The 19,886-nt window shown below is 39.9% G+C and overlaps 1 protein-coding gene across 2 annotated transcripts in view; it reads right to left on the bottom strand.

Moving 5' to 3' along the window:
• Positions 1–19,886, bottom strand: part of LOC110490053 (fibroblast growth factor 12) — a 117,409-nt gene that overhangs the window by 79,959 nt on the left and 17,564 nt on the right. The window lies entirely within an intron of this gene.

Raw genomic sequence — 19,886 nt, 5'->3', positions numbered from 1 at the left:
AAGCTTTAAACATCCCAAGGACCACTGTGCAAGCGATAATATTGAAATGGAAGGAGTATCAGACCACTGCAAATCTACCAAGACCTGGCCGTCCCTCTAAACTTTCAGCTCATACAAGGAGAAGACTGATCAGAGATGCAGCCAAGAGGCCCATGATCACTCTGGATGAACTGCAGAGATCTACAGCTGAGGTGGGAGACTCTGTCCATAGGACAACAATCAGTCGTATATTGCACAAATCTGGCCTTTATGGAAGAGTGGCAAGAAGAAAGCCATTTCTTAAAGATATCCATAAAAAGTGTTGTTTAAAGTTTGCCACAAGCCACCTGGGAGACACACCAAACATGTGGAAGAAGGTGCTCTGGTCAGATGAAACCAAAATTGAACTTTTTGGCAACAATGCAAAACGTTATGTTTGGCGTAAAAGCAACACAGCTGAACACACCATCCCCACTGTCAAACATGGTGGTGGCAGCATCATGGTTTGGGCCTGCTTTTCTTCAGCAGGGACAGGGAAGATGGTTAAAATTGATGGGAAGATGGATGGAGCCAAATACAGGACCATTCTGGAAGAAAACCTGATGGAGTCTGCAAAAGACCTGAGACTGGGACGGAGATTTGTCTTCCAACAAGACAATGATCCAAAACATAAAGCAAAATCTACAATGGAATGGTTCAAAAATAAACATATCCAGGTGTTAGAATGGCCAAGTCAAAGTCCAGACATGAATCCAATCGAGAATCTGTGGAAAGAACTGAAAACTGCTGTTCACAATTGCTCTCCATCCAACCTCACTGAGCTCGAGCTGTTTTGCAAGGAGGAATGGGAAAAAATGTCAGTCTCTCGATGTGCAAAACTGATAGACATACCCCAAGCGACTTACAGCTGTAATCGCAGCAAAAGGTGGCGCTACAAAGTATTAACTTAAGGGGGCTGAATAATTTTGCACGCACAATTTTTCAGTTTTTGATTTGTTAAAAAAGTTTGAAATATCCAATAAATGTCGTTCCACTTCATGATTGTGTCCCACTTGTTGTTGATTCTTCACAAAAAAATACAGTTTTATATCTTTATGTTTGAAGCCTGAAATGTGGCAAAAGGTCGCAAAGTTCAAGGGGGCCGAATACTTTCGCAAGGGACTGTAACCAGCATGGCTACCACATGATTCTGCAGCAATACGCAATCCCATCTTGTTTTGAAGAATCAAAAATACAAAATATTTTTTGATTTAACACTTTTTTGGTTACTATGTGATTCCATATGTATTATATCTTAGTTTTGATGTCTTCACTACTATTCCACAATGTAGAAAATAGTTAAAAGTAAAGAAAAAACCTTGAATGAGTAGGTGTCCCCACACTTTTGACTGGTACTGTATGTAGCTTACCTTGTTATGGCTGGGGGCAGTATTGAGTAGCTTGGCTGAATAAGGTGCCCAGAGTAAACTGTCTGCTACTCAGGCCCAGTTGCTAATATATGCATAGTATTAGTGGATAGAAAACACTCTGAAGTGTCTAAAACTGTTTGAATGATGTTTGTGAGTATAACAGAACTCATATGGCAGGCAGAAACCTGAGAAAAAAATCCAACCAGGAAGTGGGAAATCTGAGGTTTGTGGTTTTTAACTCTTTGCCTATCGAATAAACGGTGTCTATGGGGTCAAATTGCACTTCCTAAGGCTTCCACTAGATGTCAACAGTCTTTAGAACCTTGTTTGATGCTTCTACTGTGAAGTGGGGGCGAATGAGAGGGGAATGAGTCAGAGGTTTGCCAGAGAAGCATGAGCTGAACACGCGCATTCACGTGGTAGTTAGCTTGAGTTCCATTGCATTTCTGAAGACAAAGGAATTCTCCAGTTGGAACATTATTGAAGATTTATGTTAAAAACAGCCTAAAGATTGATTCTATACATCGCTTGACATCTTTCTACGGACTGTAACGGAACTTTTTGACTTTTCCTCTGGACCTAGTGATCGTGCGTCATGAATTTGGATTACTGGGCTAAACGCGCAAACAAAAAGGAGGGACATAAATGATGGACATGATCGAACAAAACAAACATTTATTGTGGAACTGGGATTCCTGGGAGTGCATTCTGATGAAGATCAAAGGTAAGTGAATATTTATAATGCTATTTCTGACTTCTGTTGACTACACAACATGGCGGATATCTGTTTGGGTTGTTTTGGTCTCTGAGCGCTGTACTCAGATTATAGCATGGTGTGCTTTTTCAGTAAAGCTTTTTTGAAATCTGACAGCGGTTGCATTAAGGAGAAGTGTATCTATAATTCCATGCATACTATTTGTATCTTTTATCAATGTTTATTATGAGTATTTCTGTAAATTGATGTGGCTCTCTGCAAAATCACCTGATGTTTTGGAACTACTGAACATACCGCGCCAATGTATACTGAGATTTTTTTTATATAAATATGAACTTTATCAAACAAAACATTATTGTGTAACATGAAGTCCTACGAGTGTCATCTGATGAAGATCAAAGGTTAGGGATTAATTTCTCTCTATTTCTGCTTTTTGTGACTGAAAAATGACTTTTTCTGTGACGAGGCACTCACCTAACAATCGTTTGGTTTGCTTTCGTCGTAAAGCTTTTTTGAAATTGGACACTGTGGTGGGATTAACAAGAAGTGTATCTTTAAAATGGTGTAAAATACTTGTATGTTTGAGGAATTGTAATTATGGGATTTCTGTTGTTTTGAATTTGGCGCCCTGCACTTTCACTGGCTGTTGTCATATCGATCCCGTTAGCGGGATCTCAGCCCAAAGAGGTTTTAAGAAAGAGGGTTCATGAAATCAATAATTTGCTAGTAATAGATGACATTCATATTCTGACTATCTCTGAAACTTACTTTAATTAATACCTTTGATACAGTGGTATAAATACATACTTATACCATCTACAGAAAATACATAAATGCTAATGGTGGAGGTGTTGCCGTTTTATATTCAGAACCACATTTCTGTAAAGCTTAAAGACGATCTCATGTTAAATACTGTTGAAGTAATTTGGCAACAGGTTCATCTGCCTCACCTAAAGCCCATTATTGTGGGAAGGTGCTATAGACCACCAAGTGCTAACAGTTAGTATCTGGATAACATGTGTGAAATAATTGATAATGTATGTGATATCAACAGAGAGGTGTATTTTCAATAGTGACGGGCTTTCATCAAGCTGCCCACTCAAGAAAATGCTTCACATTGTAACTAATGCCTACAACCTGGTTCAGGTTATCAGTCAACCTACCTGGGTAGTTACAAACAGCACAGGAATGAATTCATCAACATGTGGTGATCACATCTTTACTAATGCTGCAGAAATTGTCTTTAAAGCTGTATCCAAATGGATTAGCAGCAGCTAAAATACAAAATACATGAAGAAAATTACTTTAAAAACTGTTAAATCCATTGGATTGATGAGGAATTGAAACTTTGTATGGTTGAGAGGGATGAGATAAAATGAATGGAAAATAGGTCCGGCTGCACAACCGATTGGCAAACGTTCTGCAAATTGAGAAGGCGTGACTAAACTGAGTAAAAATAAGAAACTATACTATGAAACAAAGATAATTACATAAAGAATGATAGTAAAAAGCTTTGGAGCACCTTAAATGACATTCATTGAATCATTCATTGAATCAGATTAATCACAATACCCACTGATATTGCCAATTATATGAATTATTTTTTTATTAGCAAACTTGGGCATGACATGCCAGAAACAAATGCTGACTCTACACATCCAAGTATAACTGATCAAATAACGATAGACAAGCATTGTAATTTTTATTTCCATAAAGTCAGTGTGGAAAAAGGTGAAAAAATTGTTGTCCATCAACAATGACAAGCCACCAAGGTCTGACAACTTGGATAGAAAATTACTGAGGATAATAGTGGGCGATATTGACACTCCTATTTGCCATATCTTCAATCTAAGCCTATTAGAAAGTGTGTGCACTCAGGCACGGAGAGCAGCAAAAGTAATTCCGCTACCCACGAATAGTAAAGCCCCCCCTTTACTGGCTCAAATAGCCGACCAATCAGCCAGGTACCAACCTTTAGTAAACTTTTGGAAAAAAATGTGTTTGACCAGATAATGCTATTTTACAGTAAACAAATTGACAGACTTTCAGCATGCTTATATGGAAAGACCTTCATCAAGCACAGCACTTACTGTTAATTGGCTGAGATAAATTGATGATCAAAAGATTGTGGGAGCTGTTTTGTTAGACTTCAGTGCAGCTTTTGACATTATCGATCATAGTCTGCTGATGGGAAAATGTGTTATGGCTTTACACCCCCTGCAATATTGTGGATAAAGAGTCACCTGTCTAACAGAACACAGAGGGTGTTCTGTAATGGAAGCCTCTCGAACATAATCCAGGTAGAATCATGAATTCCACCAGGGTAGCCCCTTACTTTTTTCAATCTTTACTAATGACATTCCACTGACCTTGAGTAAAGCCATTTTGTCTATGTATACTGATGACTCAACACGATACACGTCAGCTACTACAGCGAGTGAAATCACTGCAACACTTAAAGAACTGCAGTTAGTTTCAGAATGGGTGACAAGGAATAAGTTAGTTCTAAATACTTCAAAAACTAAAATTATTCACTAAACCCTAAACCTCAACTAAATCTAGTAATAAATCATGTGGAAATTGAGCAAGTTGAGGTGACTAAACTGCTTGGAGTAACCCTGAATTTTAAAATGTCATGGTCAAAACATATTGATACAACAGTAGCTAAGATGGGGAGAACTCAGTCCATAATAAAGCACTGCTCTGCCTTTTTAACAACGCTATCAACAAGGCAGGTCATACAGGCTCTAGTTTTGTCGTACCTGGACTACTACTCATTAGTGTGGTCAGGTGCCATAAAGAGGGACCTCAAAACAGGGCAGCACTGCTGGCCCTTAAATGTACACAGAGAGCTAACATTAATAATATGCATGTAAATGTCTCAAAGCAGAGGAGAGATTGACTTCATCACTACTTGTTTTTGTAAGAAGTGTTGACATGCTGAATGCACCGGTGTCTGTTTTAAACTACTAGCACACAGCTCGGACACCTATGCATACCCCACAAGACATGCCACCCAAAGTCTCTTCACAATCCCCAAGTCAAGAGCAGACTATGGGAGGGTCACAGTGCTACATGGAACTCTATTCCACATCAGATAACTGATGCAAGAAGAATCACATTTAAAAAGCAGATAAAAATACACCTTATGGAACAGCAGGGACTGTGAAGAGACACACACACAGGCACTCATACACATGAAAAAACAAAAACTCTACACACACGTACACATGCTGTTGTATTGTAAATATGTGGTAGTGGAGTAGTGGCCTGAAGGAACACACTAAATGTATTGGGTAAAGAGTTATGAAATATCATGTCATATTTTTAATTGTATATAACTTCTTTAACGTTGCTGGAGCCCAGAAAGAGCTGATTTAGATCCTTAATAAATACAAATACCTAAGGCTGTCGTTTGGTCCAGACAATGCACGGAAAAATCTGCAAGATGCATATTGTCAATGTCCTTGTTCAGCTACGTCTCCGAGAAACAGAATATTACAGTTCAAGTCCCGTTGATAGGATAGTCTGAAGCGGAATTTGTCCAGTTTGTTTCGTAGTGAATGTACCTTCACCAATAGAATGGAGGGCAGAGGCATTATATTTGCTCGCCAACATCGTCTCGTCAGGATACCATCTCATCGGCCTCTTGCGCCGCTGCTTCCTCTTTCGAGTCCCGGTGATTAGGGTCTGGTCCAGAGTAAGCATAACGTCCAGAGCTGCCGACACGTTGAAGTAGAAATGGTCATCCAAATTTAGGTTAGTGATCGCTGTTCTGATATCTAGAATCTGTTTTAGGTCATAGGAAAGTATGGCAGATTCATTATTTACAAAAAAAGTTAAGATCACTGTAAAAAAAAAAAAATAACATTGGTCAGGAGCCTGTAAAACGGCTGCTATCCATTGCAGCGCCAAACTTTATAGATAGATTATTATAATGATAACTATAATCATAATTTGTCACCAGGAGTCGATTGTATAATACACTACAATGTCCCAACAATGAATCATAGGTCAAGTGTAAATATTTATTTGCGTGTTTGTCATTGTCCAAAAGTCCTACTAACACTTCCAGGTGAAAATGATAGAGGAAAAAAACAACATAAAAAAAACGAAAAACTGGAGTAGAGGATTTGTCATAGATTTGTAAAGAAAACAGCCTCACCCTATAGTCCTTTAAAGGGGCAATCAGCAGTTGCTATTTTTTTCTTGAAGAATATAACTTAGAAATACCTCATGAGCTTAGTTCAACTGTCGTACCCAATCAGAAACCAAAATATAAACTTGTTTACTCAAATGCTTGTAAAAAAAAAAAGTTAATGTGGCCTCAAAACATGGTTCAAACTATAATTTGAATATCATGATGGCTGGTCAGCGCTTGCATCCATAGCTCTGTCTATGAATTTGAGTGGTTACAATTCTCCAGCACTATCCCTCAACTATTAACCAAAACAGGGGTGGGGAGTACACTTTGTTGATGTTTCAAATGCTGATTGCTGCTTTAAGATTTCCATTGGTAAAATGAAGAGACAAGTCACTACAGGAAAGAGTTTAGGCGAGGGATGGAGGGGGAAAAGCACATTGCTAACACACAGGTATAGTATAAAGTGCGTTCGGAAAGTATTCAGGCCCCTTGACTTTTTCCACATTTTGTTACGTTACAGCCTTATTCTAAAATTGATTAAATTAATTGTTTTCCTCATCAATCTACACACAATACCCCATAATGACAAAGCGAAAACAGGTTATTTAAAAAAATGTTTAAATACCTTACATAACTATTCAGACCTTTTGCTAAGAGACTCAAAATTGAGCTCAGGTGCATCCTGTTTTCATTGATCATCCTTGAGATGTTTCTACAACTTGATTGGAGTCCCCCTGTGGTAAATTCAATTGATTGGACATGATTCGGAAAGGCACACACCTGTCTATATAAGGACCCACAGTTGATAATGCATGTCAGAGCAAAAACCAAGCCATGTGGTTGAAGAAATTGTCATAGAGCTCAGAGACAGGATTGTGATGTCGTGGAAAATTACATATTTAGTCATGCTATCCCATATTTTACTGCTTAAAGAATAGTCTCTTGTTATATGCTAGTGTTTTTCTAACCTGATACAAACTTGTCTTTGTGTGACTTAGTCATAAGACTAGGCTTACAGCTAAGAGCCGTTTGGGTGCAACCGCAGCATGTGGGTTTACTGTCTACAGGAAGTCACATATGTGGGAAACTTGCAGAAAGGAGCACATTATAGTGTTTGCTGTTGTGAAGCTAGACAGTTGAGCCCTCGGGCGATCAACCTCGTGCTATCTTAAATCTGCACAGACAACTAATTGCCTTTTACACACCATCTGCTGCCAGCCACGCATACAAAAAGGATGTATTGCCTATAAAAGCAGAGGCCCGACTTCTTTGACGAAAAGATCATGATCATTAGAAAGCAAATTACACTCTTTTCTCCAAAGATCAGCTGTCCTGAATCTTTACAACACTGCCAGAACCTAAGATCAATGGAGACACTCACGGTTTTTAATCCTATATCTCTTGACACCACATTCATGAAGGCCTCTAAACCTTCAAGCCGCATACTGGACCTTATTCCAACTAAACCACTGAAAGAGCTGCTTCCTGTGCTTGGCCCTCTTATGTTGAACATAATAAATGTCTCTCTATCCACCGGATGTGTACCAAACTCACTAAAAGTGTCAGTAATAAAGCCTCTCTTGAAAAAGCCAAACCTTGACCAAGAAAATATAAAAAACTATTGGCCTATATCGAATCTCCCATTCCTCTCAAAACATTTTGAAAAAGCGGTTGCACAGCAACTCACTGCCTTCCTACAAACAAACAATGTATACGAAACACTTCAGTCTGGTTTTAGACCCCACAGCACTGAGACTGCACTCGTGAAGGTGGTAAATTACCTTTTAAAGGCTCTGCATCTGTCCTAGTGCTCCTAGACCTTAGTGCTACTTTTGACACCATCAATCACCACATTCTTTTGGAGAGATTGGAAACCCTAATTGGTCTTCACAGACAAGTTCTTGCCTGGTTTAGATCTCATCTGTCGGAAAGATATCAGTTTGTCTCTGTGGATGGTTTGTCCTCTGACAAATCAATTGTAAGCGTCGGTGTTCCTCAAGGTTCCGTTTTAGCACCACTATTGTTTTCACTACATATTTTACCTCTTGGTGATGTCATTCAGAAACATAATGTTATCTTTCAGTGCTATGCGGACGATACACAGCTGTACATTTTGATGAAACATGATGAAGCCCCAAAAGTGCCCTCCCTGGAAGAAGTTTTACTTTCAAACTTGGACAAAACAGAGATGCTAGTTCAAGGTCCCAAGAAACAAAGAGATCTTCTGTTGAATCTGACAATTAGTCTTGATGGTTGTACAGTCGTCTCAAATAAAACTGTGAAGGACCTCGGCATTACTCTGGACCCTGATCTCTCTTTTGATGAACAGCTTTTTTCCATCTTCGTAACATTGCAAAAATCATAAACTTTGTCAAAAAATGATGCAGAGATGCTAATCCATGGTTTGTCGCTTCTAGATTAGACTACTGCAATGCTCAGTGCTACCCTCTACACTGGTTTTCTGTTAAGGTTACGGCTGATTTCAAGGTTTTACTGCTAACCTACAAAGCATTACATGGGCTTGCTCCTACCAATCTCTCCGATTTGATCCTGCAGTACATACTGTACCTACAAGTACGCCACGGAAATTGTTAGCAAACAGCTGGAGGCAGGGCTTTCTCCTATATAGAATGGTTTGCCTATCCATGTGAGAGATGCAGACATGGTCTCAATCTTTGTCTTTATTGAAGACTCATCTCTTCAGTAGGTCCTATGATTGAGTGTAGTCTGGCCCAGCGGTGCGAAGGTGAACGGAAAGACACGAGTGAGGAACAGCCCTTGCTGTCTCTGCCTGGCCGGTTCCCCTCTCTCCACTGGGATTCCCTGCCGCTGACCCTATTACGGGGGCTGAGTCACTGGCTTACTAGTGCTCTTCCATGCCGTCCCTAGATGGGGTGCATCACTTGAGTGGTTTGAGTCACTGACGTTATCTTCCTGTCCGGGTTGGTGCCCCCTCCGCTTTGTGCCATGGGGGAAATCTTCGTGGGCTATACTCGGCCATGTCTCAGGATAGTAAGTTGGTGGTTTACGGATATCCCTCTTTACGGATATCCCTCCACTTTAGCAAAGTGGGTGGGGTTATTTCCTGCCTGGTTGGCCCTGTCCTGGGGTATCGTCGGACGGGGCCAGAGTGTCTCCCGACCCCTCCTGTCTCAGCCTCCAGTATCTATGCTGCAATAGTTTATGTGTCGGGGGGCTAGGGTCAGTCTTATATCTGGAGTAATTCTTCGGTCTTATCCGGTGTCCTGTGTGAATTTAAGTATGCTCCCTCTAATTCTCTCTCCCACTCCCTCCCTTCCCAGAGGACCTGAGCAAAGACCATGCCTCGGGACTACCTGGCCTGATGACTCCTTGCTCTCCCCAGTCCACCTGGTCATGCTGCTGCTCCAGTTTCAACTGTTCTGCCTGTGGCTATGAAACCCTGATCTGTTCACCGGATGTGCTACCTTGTCCCAGACCTGCTGTTTTCAACTCTCTCTCTACCGTACCTGCTGTCTCGAATTCTGAATGCTCAGCTATGAAAAGCCAACTGACATTTACTCCAGGTGCTGACCCATTGCACCCTCTACAACCACTGTGGTTATTATTATTTGACCCTGCTGGTCATCTATGAATGTTTGAACATCTTGGCCATGTACTGTTATAATCTCCACCCGACACAGCCAGAAGAGAACTGGCCACCCCTCAGAGCCTGGTTCCTCTTTTTTTATTTTATTTTTTATTTCGCCTTTATTTAACCAGGTAGGCAAGTTGAGAACAAGTTCTCATTTACAATTGCGACCTGGCCAAGATAAAGCAAAGCAGTTCGACACATACAACGACACAGAGTTACACATGGAGTAAAACAAACATACAGTCAATAATACAGTATAAACAAGTCTATATACGATGTGAGCAAATGAGGTGAGATAAGGGAGGTAAAGGCAAAAAGGCCATGGTGGCAAAGTAAATACAATATAGCAAGTAAAACACTGGAATGGTAGATTTGCAATGGGAGAATGTGCAAAGTAGAAATAAAAATAATGGGGTGCAAAGGAGCAAAATAAATAAAATACAGTAGGGAAAGAGGTAGTTGTTTGGGCTAAATTATAGGTGGGCTATGTACAGGTGCAGTAATCTGTGAGCTGCTCTGACAGTTGGTGCTTAAAGCTAGTGAGGGAGATAAGTGTTTCCAGTTTCAGAGATTTTTGTAGTTCGTTCCAGTCATTGGCAGCAGAGAACTGGAAGGAGAGGCGGCCAAAGAAAGAATTGGTTTTGGGGGTGACTAGAGAGATATACCTGCTGGAGCGTGTGCTACAGGTGGGAGATGCAATGGTGACCAGCGAGCTGAGATAAGGGGGGACTTTACCTAGCAGGGTCTTGTAAATGACATGGAGCCAGTGGGTTTGGCGACGAGTATGAAGCGAGGGCCAGCCAACGAGAGCGTACAGGTCGCAATGGTGGGTAGTATATGGGGCTTTGGTGACAAAACGGATTGCACTGTGATAGACTGCATCCAATTTGTTGAGTAGGGTATTGGAGGCTATTTTGTAAATGAACATCGCCAAAGTCGAGGATTGGTAGGATGGTCAGTTTTACAAGGGTATGTTTGGCAGCATGAGTGAAGGATGCTTTGTTGCGAAATAGGTTTAACTTTGGATTGGAGATGTTTGATATGGGTCTGGAAGGAGAGTTTACAGTCTAACCAGACACCTAAGTATTTGTAGTTGTCCACGTATTCTAAGTCAGAGCCGTCCAGAGTAGTAATGTTGGACAGGCGGGTAGGTACAGGCAGCGATCGGTTGAAGAGCATGCATTTAGTTTTACTTGTATTTAAGAGCAATTGGAGGCCACGGAAGGAGAGTTGTGTGGCATTGAAGCTTGCCTGGAGGGTTGTTAACACAGTGTCCAAAGAAGGGCCAGAAGTATACAGAATGGTGTCGTCTGCGTAGAGGTGGATCAGAGACTCACCAGCAGCAAGAGCGACCTCATTGATGTATACAGAGAAGAGAGTCGGTCCAAGAATTGAACCATGTGGCACCCCCATAGAGACTGCTAGAGGTCTGGACAGCAGACCCTCCGATTTGACACACTGAACTCTATCGGAGAAGTAGTTGGTGAACCAGGCGAGGCAATCATTTGAGAAACCAAGGCTGTCGAGTCTGCCGATGAGGATGGGGTGATTGACAGAGTCGAAAGCCTTGGCCAGATCAATGAATACGGCTGCACAGTAATGTTTCTTATCGATGGCGGTTAAGATATCATTTAGGACCTTGAGCGTGGCTGAGGTGCACCCATGACCAGCTCTGAAACCAGATTGCATAGCAGAGAAGGTATGGTGAGATTCGAAATGGTCGGTAATCTGTTTGTTGACTTGGCTTTCGAAGACCTTAGAAAGGCATGGTAGGATAGATATAGGTCTGTAGCAGTTTGGGTCAAGAGTGTCACCCCCTTTGAAGAGGGGGATGACCGCAGCTGCTTTCCAATCTTTGGGAATCTCAGACGACACGAAAGAGAGGTTGAACAGGCTAGTAATAGGGGTTGCAACAATTTTGGCAGATAATTTTAGAAAGAAAGGGTCCAGATTGTCTAGCCTGGCTGATTTGTAGGGGTCCAGATTTTGCAGCTCATTCAGAACATCAGCTGAGCAGATTTGGGAGAAGGAGAAATGGGGAAGGCTTGGGCGAGTTGTTGTGGGGGGTGCAGCGCTGTTAACCTCTTTACAGTGGTTCATCCTTTAAAAGTTGCAGCATACTGCAGCACAGCTTGTATGGTGCCGCAGAATTCTATGGCACGTTATTTAAGTGTCAGCCATTGTAACCATTACAGTTAATTAGTGGTGGTTTGACCACCAGAGGGCATCTTTGACAAGCGTTGGATAGCCTTCAATAGCGGCCGTACTAGAGAATTGAAAACCTTTTTTTGTAAGAACATAGTATATGGGACTGATAAGAAATTTTGCTTAACTAATTTGATTAATATTATTGTGTTTCTATTCCAAGAAAAACAAAAAACACTCAGGGTTCCCGTTAGGATGGAACGGAAAATATGGTACATGACGGTAGGGAGTAGGCTACAATACTAAGATCATAACATTTCCACGCCCTAATTGTAGTGCAACCAATACCCAAACAGAGATTCAGTGAATGTTAAAATCTCATTGATTTATCAAGACCAGTCCCCATGCTTGTCTCAGAGCAGCGCAAAACGGTGCTAAAATAGTTGACCACAGCGGGTAGGCTATTACTTCAAACCCTATTGCTTCTAACTTCAACATGCTCTTTAAATAAATAAGACCTACACCACTTTTAACAGCACATTACTCAACACTAGTGAGACTCATATCGCCTACGGTTGGCCTACAGTATATGGAAAAATATTGACATATGGGTCTCCCGGTGGCATCCGGCACGGATAATAAACATGCATCTGTAGCAACGCATTTTGCACTGCAGTGTCTTAGACCGCTGCACCACTCGGGAGGCCCCATCCACAAAGTATCAAAATACAGAGAGGTGTTGGTCAAGGTATATTGTCCTGCTAACAGCCCATAATACTTACATCTGTCACTCAGCTTTATGTAGGTGCCGGGCTATATGACTGTGCCATCAACTTGATAATATATACGATATTTTGGAGGTTATTTAATTTTCAAAAAAGTGAAAGTGAGCGACTAATCAGAATAAAGACCAAAACATTTCTGTTTTTAGAGGGAGAGAAACGCTGGGCCAATTGTGCTCCGCCCTATGGGACTCCCAACCATGGTCGGATGTGGTACATAATAATAATACTTTTTGTTATATTATTTGTTTTGTCTTTCCTGGTGGATTAAACTGAAATTGCAACCAATCACGGCCGGTTGTGATACAGCCAACCAAACTAAGAAATACATTTGACGATAGAATTCATCCCCTACCCTCCTTCTAGGCAAGTCTATTGTCCAGCTACCTGCTAATAGCCATAATGACTCTGTTCAACGTAACTGTGTGTGTTTGAAAGAGTATTTTCTAGTAAGCAACCATTTGTTTACCTTCATTAGCCTACTATTTCTGTCATTCATGCATATTTATTCCTATAGTAATTCATTATGGACCCATAACTAAATAAACATCTGCATTTTGAAAGAGTATTTTTATCCTTATTTTATTAATGAAAGCATAAAGATTCTGATGAAGAAATACAGCACTGTACAGTATATGCTTTATCCGACATTTTGTGGTTGCATGACACGCAGCTTTATGTTGGTGCCGAGGCTATATGACTGTGCCATCAACTTGATTATTTAGCAGACATCACTTGCTTATATTCAGTCAACACATATATCTTAAGAATAACATGGAATATAATTGAACATTTTTGGTTTCTCCATGCTTGTCTCAGAATAATTAAAAAGGGTGCTGAATTAGTCGTCCACAGTTGATAGATAGATAGATAGATAGATAGATAGATAGATAGATAGATAGATAGATAGATAGATAGATAGATAGATAGATAGAGATAGATACACACACATACAGTGCCTTGCAAAAGTATTCGGCCCCCTTGAACTTTGCGACCTTTTGCCACATTTCAGGCTTCAAAACATAAAGATATAAAACTGTATTTTTTTGTGAAGAATCAACAACAAGTGGGACACAATCATGAAGTGGAACGACATTTATTGGATATTTCAAACTTTTTTAACAAATCAAAAACTGAAAAATTGGGCGTGCAAAATTATTCAGCCCCCTTAAGTTAATACTTTGTAGCGCCACCTTTTGCTGCGATTACAGCTGTAAGTCGCTTGGGGTATGTCTCTATCAGTTTTGCACATCGAGAGACTGACATTTTTTCCCATTCCTCCTTGCAAAACAGCTCAAGCTCAGTGAGGTTGGATGGAGAGCATTTGTGAACAGCAGTTTTCAGTTCTTTCCACACATTCTCGATTGGATTCAGGTCTGGACTTTGACTTGGCCATTCTAACACCTGGATATGTTTATTTTTGAACCATTCCATTGTAGATTTTGCTTTATGTTTTGGATCATTGTCTTGTTGGAAGACAAATCTCCGTCCCAGTCTCAGGTCTTTTGCAGACTCCATCAGGTTTTCTTCCAGAATGGTCCTGTATTTGGCTCCATCCATCTTCCCATCAATTTTAACCATCTTCCCTGTCCCTGCTGAAGAAAAGCAGGCCCAAACCATGATGCTGCCACCACCATGTTTGACAGTGGGCATGGTGTGTTCAGGGTGATGAGCTGTGTTGCTTTTACGCCAAACATAACGTTTTGCATTGTTGCCAAAAAGTTCAATTTTGGTTTCATCTGACCAGAGCACCTTCTTTCACATGTTTGGTGTGTCTCCCAGGTGGCTTGTGGCAAACTTTAAACAACACTTTTTATGGATATCTTTAAGAAATGGCTTTCTTCTTGCCACTCTTCCATAAAGGCCAGATTTGTGCAATATACGACTGATTGTTGTCCTATGGACAGAGTCTCCCACCTCAGCTGTAAATCTCTGCAGTTTATCCAGAGTAATCATGGGCCTCTTGGCTGCATCTCTGATCAGTCTTCTCCTTGTATGAGCTGAAAGTTTAGAGGGACGGCCAGGTCTTGGTAGATTTGCAGTGGTCTGATACTCCTTCCATTTCAATATTATCGCTTGCACAGTGCTCCTTGGGATGTTTAAAGCTTGGGAAATCTTTTTGTATCCAAATCCGGCTTTAAACTTCTTCACAACAGTATCTCGGACCTGCCTGGTGTGTTCCTTGTTCTTCATGATGCTCTCTGTGCTTTTAACGGACCTCTGAGACTATCACAGTGCAGGTGCATTTATACGGAGACTTGATTACACACAGGTGGATTGTATGTATCATCATTAGTCATTTAGGTCAACATTGGATCATTCAGAGATCCTCACTGAACTTCTGGAGAGAGTTTGCTGCACTGAAAGTAAAGGGGCTGAATAATTTTGCACGCCCAATTTTTCAGTTTTTGATTTGTTAAAAAAGTTTGAAATATCCAATAAACGTCGTTCCACTTCATGATTGTGTCCCACTTGTTGTTGATTCTTCACAAAAAAAATACAGTTTTATATCTTTATGTTTGAAGCCTGAAATGTGGCAAAAGGTCGCAAAGTTCAAGGGGGCCGAATACTTTCGCAAGGCACTGTATATATAAAACAATATTTTGGAGATGATTTCATTTTTCTTTTAAACAACAGTGAACGATTGTAATCTGAATAAAGGCCAAAATAATATTTATAAAGGCCAAAATATTTATTTATGTTTTTAGAGGGAGAGAAGGATATCCTGGCCAGCCAAAACCTCCCCTGACCCGGATGACGCTGTACCAATTGTGCACCACCCTATGGGACTCCCAATCACAGTCGGATGTGATACAGCCTGGATTCGAACATGGGACTGTAGTGATGCTTGTTGCACTGGAAGATCAAGCAAGCAGAGTCCCAAGCATCCGCTCAAACTCCATGTTTGGGGGGCAATTTCTCGCCAGGGACCAGGCTCATATTTGATTTTTGATGGTAAATTTGGCTATTTACAAAGCAAAAGATACATAAAATATTGTAGCCTACACTTTATGGAATGCTACGTGTTCCACAATCATTCACTGTTGTCTACTTTTTTCAGGAAGAAATCATCAAGAGATATTGGACACTATGTCAGAGAGGTGTTTCTGGGACCACATCGTTTCTTTCAAAGTAGGATTATAGCAATATCTTGTTATGTTTAGGCCTATTTACATGTATATTTCTAGTGTTGTATCTAATGTTGGCTGTCTTTTTTCTTCTCCAAATGCAAACAATGACCCCAAAACACCGGGTTTGCATTGCAAATGAGGGCATAAACTGGGTCATGACGCCAGCAGAGTAAGTAGACCTTTATGTAGTAAAATAAAGGTTAAATAAAAAATAAATAAAAGACCTACAACACCTACGGTAGGCCTACAGTATATCTAAATAAAATATTTAATCTCTGCTTGTGGGTCTCCTGTTTGGCATCAACTGAAAACAATCCGTAACTCTGCCAAGCCTACAAGCAAAGATGAACTGGTCAAGGCCATCAAGACGTTTAGGCTAGAGAAATTGACGATACTACAATGCATCAAATACATTGATCATCTCAGCAAGGTTTTACCCATGGTTGTGGAGCTGGGTGGAAGTGCAACTAAAATGTAGTTTAAATAACCATCTGCAATTTGATTGTCTATTTTCTAGTTATTTTATTAACAAAAACATAAAGATGCTGATGAAGAAATACTGTGCTGTTGCTTTGAGTTACAAATGTAACACTTTAGAGTACTTATGCATTGAATACATTACAAGCAGGGGGATGATCACACCTACAGTAGGCAGGCTATAAAGAGTCTATTGTCCTGCTAATCGGGCTACACCTGCTACAGTACAGTTTTCAAAATACCACCAGCTGTTTACAGCTTGTTTACATGTAAAGAATCTTGTTTACATTCTTTATTGTAACCACAATGTCACATAATTTGTATCTACCTTTCCAAATACTTTTAGAGTTTGGGATTTACAAATGTGTGCTTTTCATGTCATTTTTCGTTAAATCCAGTTCAGATTTAAGTATAACTTTTGACTGACGCCTTTAGTGCGAGGTCTAATGCTTTAATATTTAATAATATCTGCCTGCCAAATTTATATCTAAGAGGCATTTTTCACACCATTATTGGTTACATTGTTTTAGTTTGAACGTGCATACTGGCACTAAGAACAGTGGGAATGTTTCCGTAGTCAGCACCATTATTAGTGCAATGACCAATATTGTCCTGCTAATAACAGGGTTAATAATATATATGTGGGAATATCCAGGGGCTTTTATATAATTCTAAATTAATAATAATAATCACTTTGTTTAAAAATAACAATATTTGAGATGATTTATTTTTCAAATAACATAAAATGAACGAGAAAAAGGCCAATCTTGAACATGAGGTGAGACATTGTTACTAATTTGTAAATAAAGCGAGTTTGTTATTTCAAATAATTTATTTCTGTTTTTAGAGGGAGAGAAACCATGGATCTCCCAGTCGATGCTGGCATGGGTATTGAACCAGCATCTGTAGCAAAACAGCTTGCACTGCGCTGCGCCACTCAGGCGCTGTACACCGTGACTGTTCGAGAGTAGGCTACAGTACTACAGTAAGAGCAAAATAATCCTAACATTTCCACACCCTAATTGTAGTCTAAGTTTCTCTTAGAATAAAAACCTTAGTGTAACAACAGTTTTACTACGTAATACTGAAGTCATGCACAATTATCAGTTTCTATTTTGGTTTATGTTGCCCATTCATTGTTAGAGACACAGTAGCTCATGGGACCCAAAAGTATAATCAGTGCTCTAATTCTCCCTTGCTCTGGTCTGGAGCAATGAAGTAGTGACGCAGGGTACCGTACTAAACCACAACCTACCTCTAAGTCTTGCAGCATAATCGCAAAATGTTTAGTTGAGCCACCACTGTAGGCTTCTTCCTAGGTTCCTGCCTTTCTAGAGTGTTTTTCCTAGCCACAGTGCTTCTACATCTGCATTGCTTGCTTTTTGGGGTTTTAGGATGGTTTTCTGTATAGCACTTTGTTACATCTGCTGATGTAAAAAGGGCTTTAAATACATTTGATTGATTAAGCTTTCAATTCTGAACCATTCTTGGTGATGGTTGATTGCATAATTTTTGCTTATCTTATAAAATTGTTGTTTGAGATAATCTGCAGTCTCTCATCCCTTTGATTAGAATTTCTACGATAATTTAGTGACAGAGGTGGGATGGCTAACTCTGCTTGCTGATTGCTCCCGAGGAGAGCAAGGTTAAATTGTTAGTCATGGCTTAGGGTAGCCCACACTCCGCTTATGCGGAGCAGGAGGGATCCGCCTCGGACCTGCCAGGAGTGTCAATAAGTTGATATGTCATTCCGAACAGACAAAATAAATTAAGAGTGAGACTGATTTTCTTAAACACAACCTCCAAATTGGGGAAAGTTCACTTTTAAAAAGTCCTGTTCTTGGAACAGGTCACGTGTGTTGGAGATACCTGGACAGAGTCCTGATGAAAGCAATTCCAGAATAAGATCCTGAGGTACTATAGAGATACCAGGACATTGTCCTGAAGTAACATACCATGGGTTACGATCGTAAGATGTAATGCATGAGCTATGTTAAGAGATACCAGGACAGGGTCCTGATGAAAGTGTTCCAAAACAAAATCCTGAAGAAGTAAGAAAATATTCCTGCAGGTTAGAAAAACATTGTAGAAGACAATTGATTAATTCATGGACTGTTAACCTCTCTAGGGTAGGGGGCAGCATTCGGAATTTTGGATGAAAAGCATGCCCAAATTAAACGGCCTGCTACTCGGGCCCAGAGGATATGATGTGCATATATCTGGTAGATTTGGATAGAACACACTCTAAGGTTTCCAAAACTGTTAAAATAGTGTCTGTGAGTATAACAGAACTGATTTAGCAGGCGAAAACCTGAGAAAAATCCATTCAGGAAGTAGTTTCTTTTTTTTTGTAGTTTTCTATTCAATGCCATTACAGTATCCATTGACTTAGGACTCCATTTGCAGTTCCTATGCCTTCCACTAGATGTCAACAGTCTTTAGAAATCGTTTCAGGCTTGTATTCTTATAAATGAGGGATTAAGACCAGTCTGAACGAGTGGACCCTAACGTGTCGCAGAGTTTTTTCAGGCGCATGTGCATTTCTTGTTTACCTTTTATATTGACCGACGTTATTGTCCGGTTGAAATATTATACATCATTTATGCTACAAAAAAAACCTGAGGATTGAATATAAACATTGTTTGACATGTTTCTATGAACTTTACAGATGCAATTTGGATTTTTTGAGTTTGAGCCTGTGGATTACTGAAGAAAACGCGCTAACAAAACTGAGGTTTTTGGATATAAAGATACTTCTTCGAACAAAAGGAACATTTATTGAGTAAATGAAAGTCTTCTGATTGATGATCTTCATATGGTGGCAAAGGTAAGGGATTAATTCTATCTATATTTCTGAGTTTTGTAACGCTTCTGCTTGGCTGGTTACTGTTTGTAATAATTTGTCAACTAGGCTATGTTCTGGGCTAGGTATGCTTTCGCCGAAAAGCATTTTATAAATATGACACTGTGGTTGGTTTAACAAGAAGTTAATCTTTAAACCTATACAAAATATGTTTTGTTTTCTGAATTTTTATAATGAGCATTTCTGTAATTGAATTTGGCGCTCTGCAACTTCACTGGATGTTGGCCAGATGGGACGCTAGCGTCCCACATACCCTAGAGAGGTTAAAACAGTTGGTGATGATTGAGAAGCCAGCTATTACATTTAAACCCTACACGGAAATGTGCATAGGAGGAACTATCATGTGGGTGCAAAATTTAAAAAATGACACAGTAATTAAAAAATATTTTAGTGGAGAAGAAATTACTCTTTTTCAATTATAAGAAAGGAAGATGTTCCTAACCAAATACTGTTTGTTTTCTGTGTTTGTTTTTGTTTCCTGAGTGTGTGTGTATTGACGAGAGAGTTATATTAAGGACAGTATGGACCGTATTTTAGTAATATGTAATATGATTAATAGTAATATGATTAAGATTTAGCAAAGTGAAAACTTACCATGTTTATTTTTTTCTACCTTTGAAATGTTTCC

The sequence above is a fragment of the Oncorhynchus mykiss genome, chromosome 15 (assembly GCF_057628025.1).
Source record: "Oncorhynchus mykiss isolate SJ-2025 chromosome 15, ASM5762802v1, whole genome shotgun sequence".
Taxonomy (NCBI): domain Eukaryota; kingdom Metazoa; phylum Chordata; class Actinopteri; order Salmoniformes; family Salmonidae; genus Oncorhynchus; species Oncorhynchus mykiss.
Note: the sequence above shows the minus strand (reverse complement) of the source record. Positions and strands in the feature narration are given on the sequence as shown.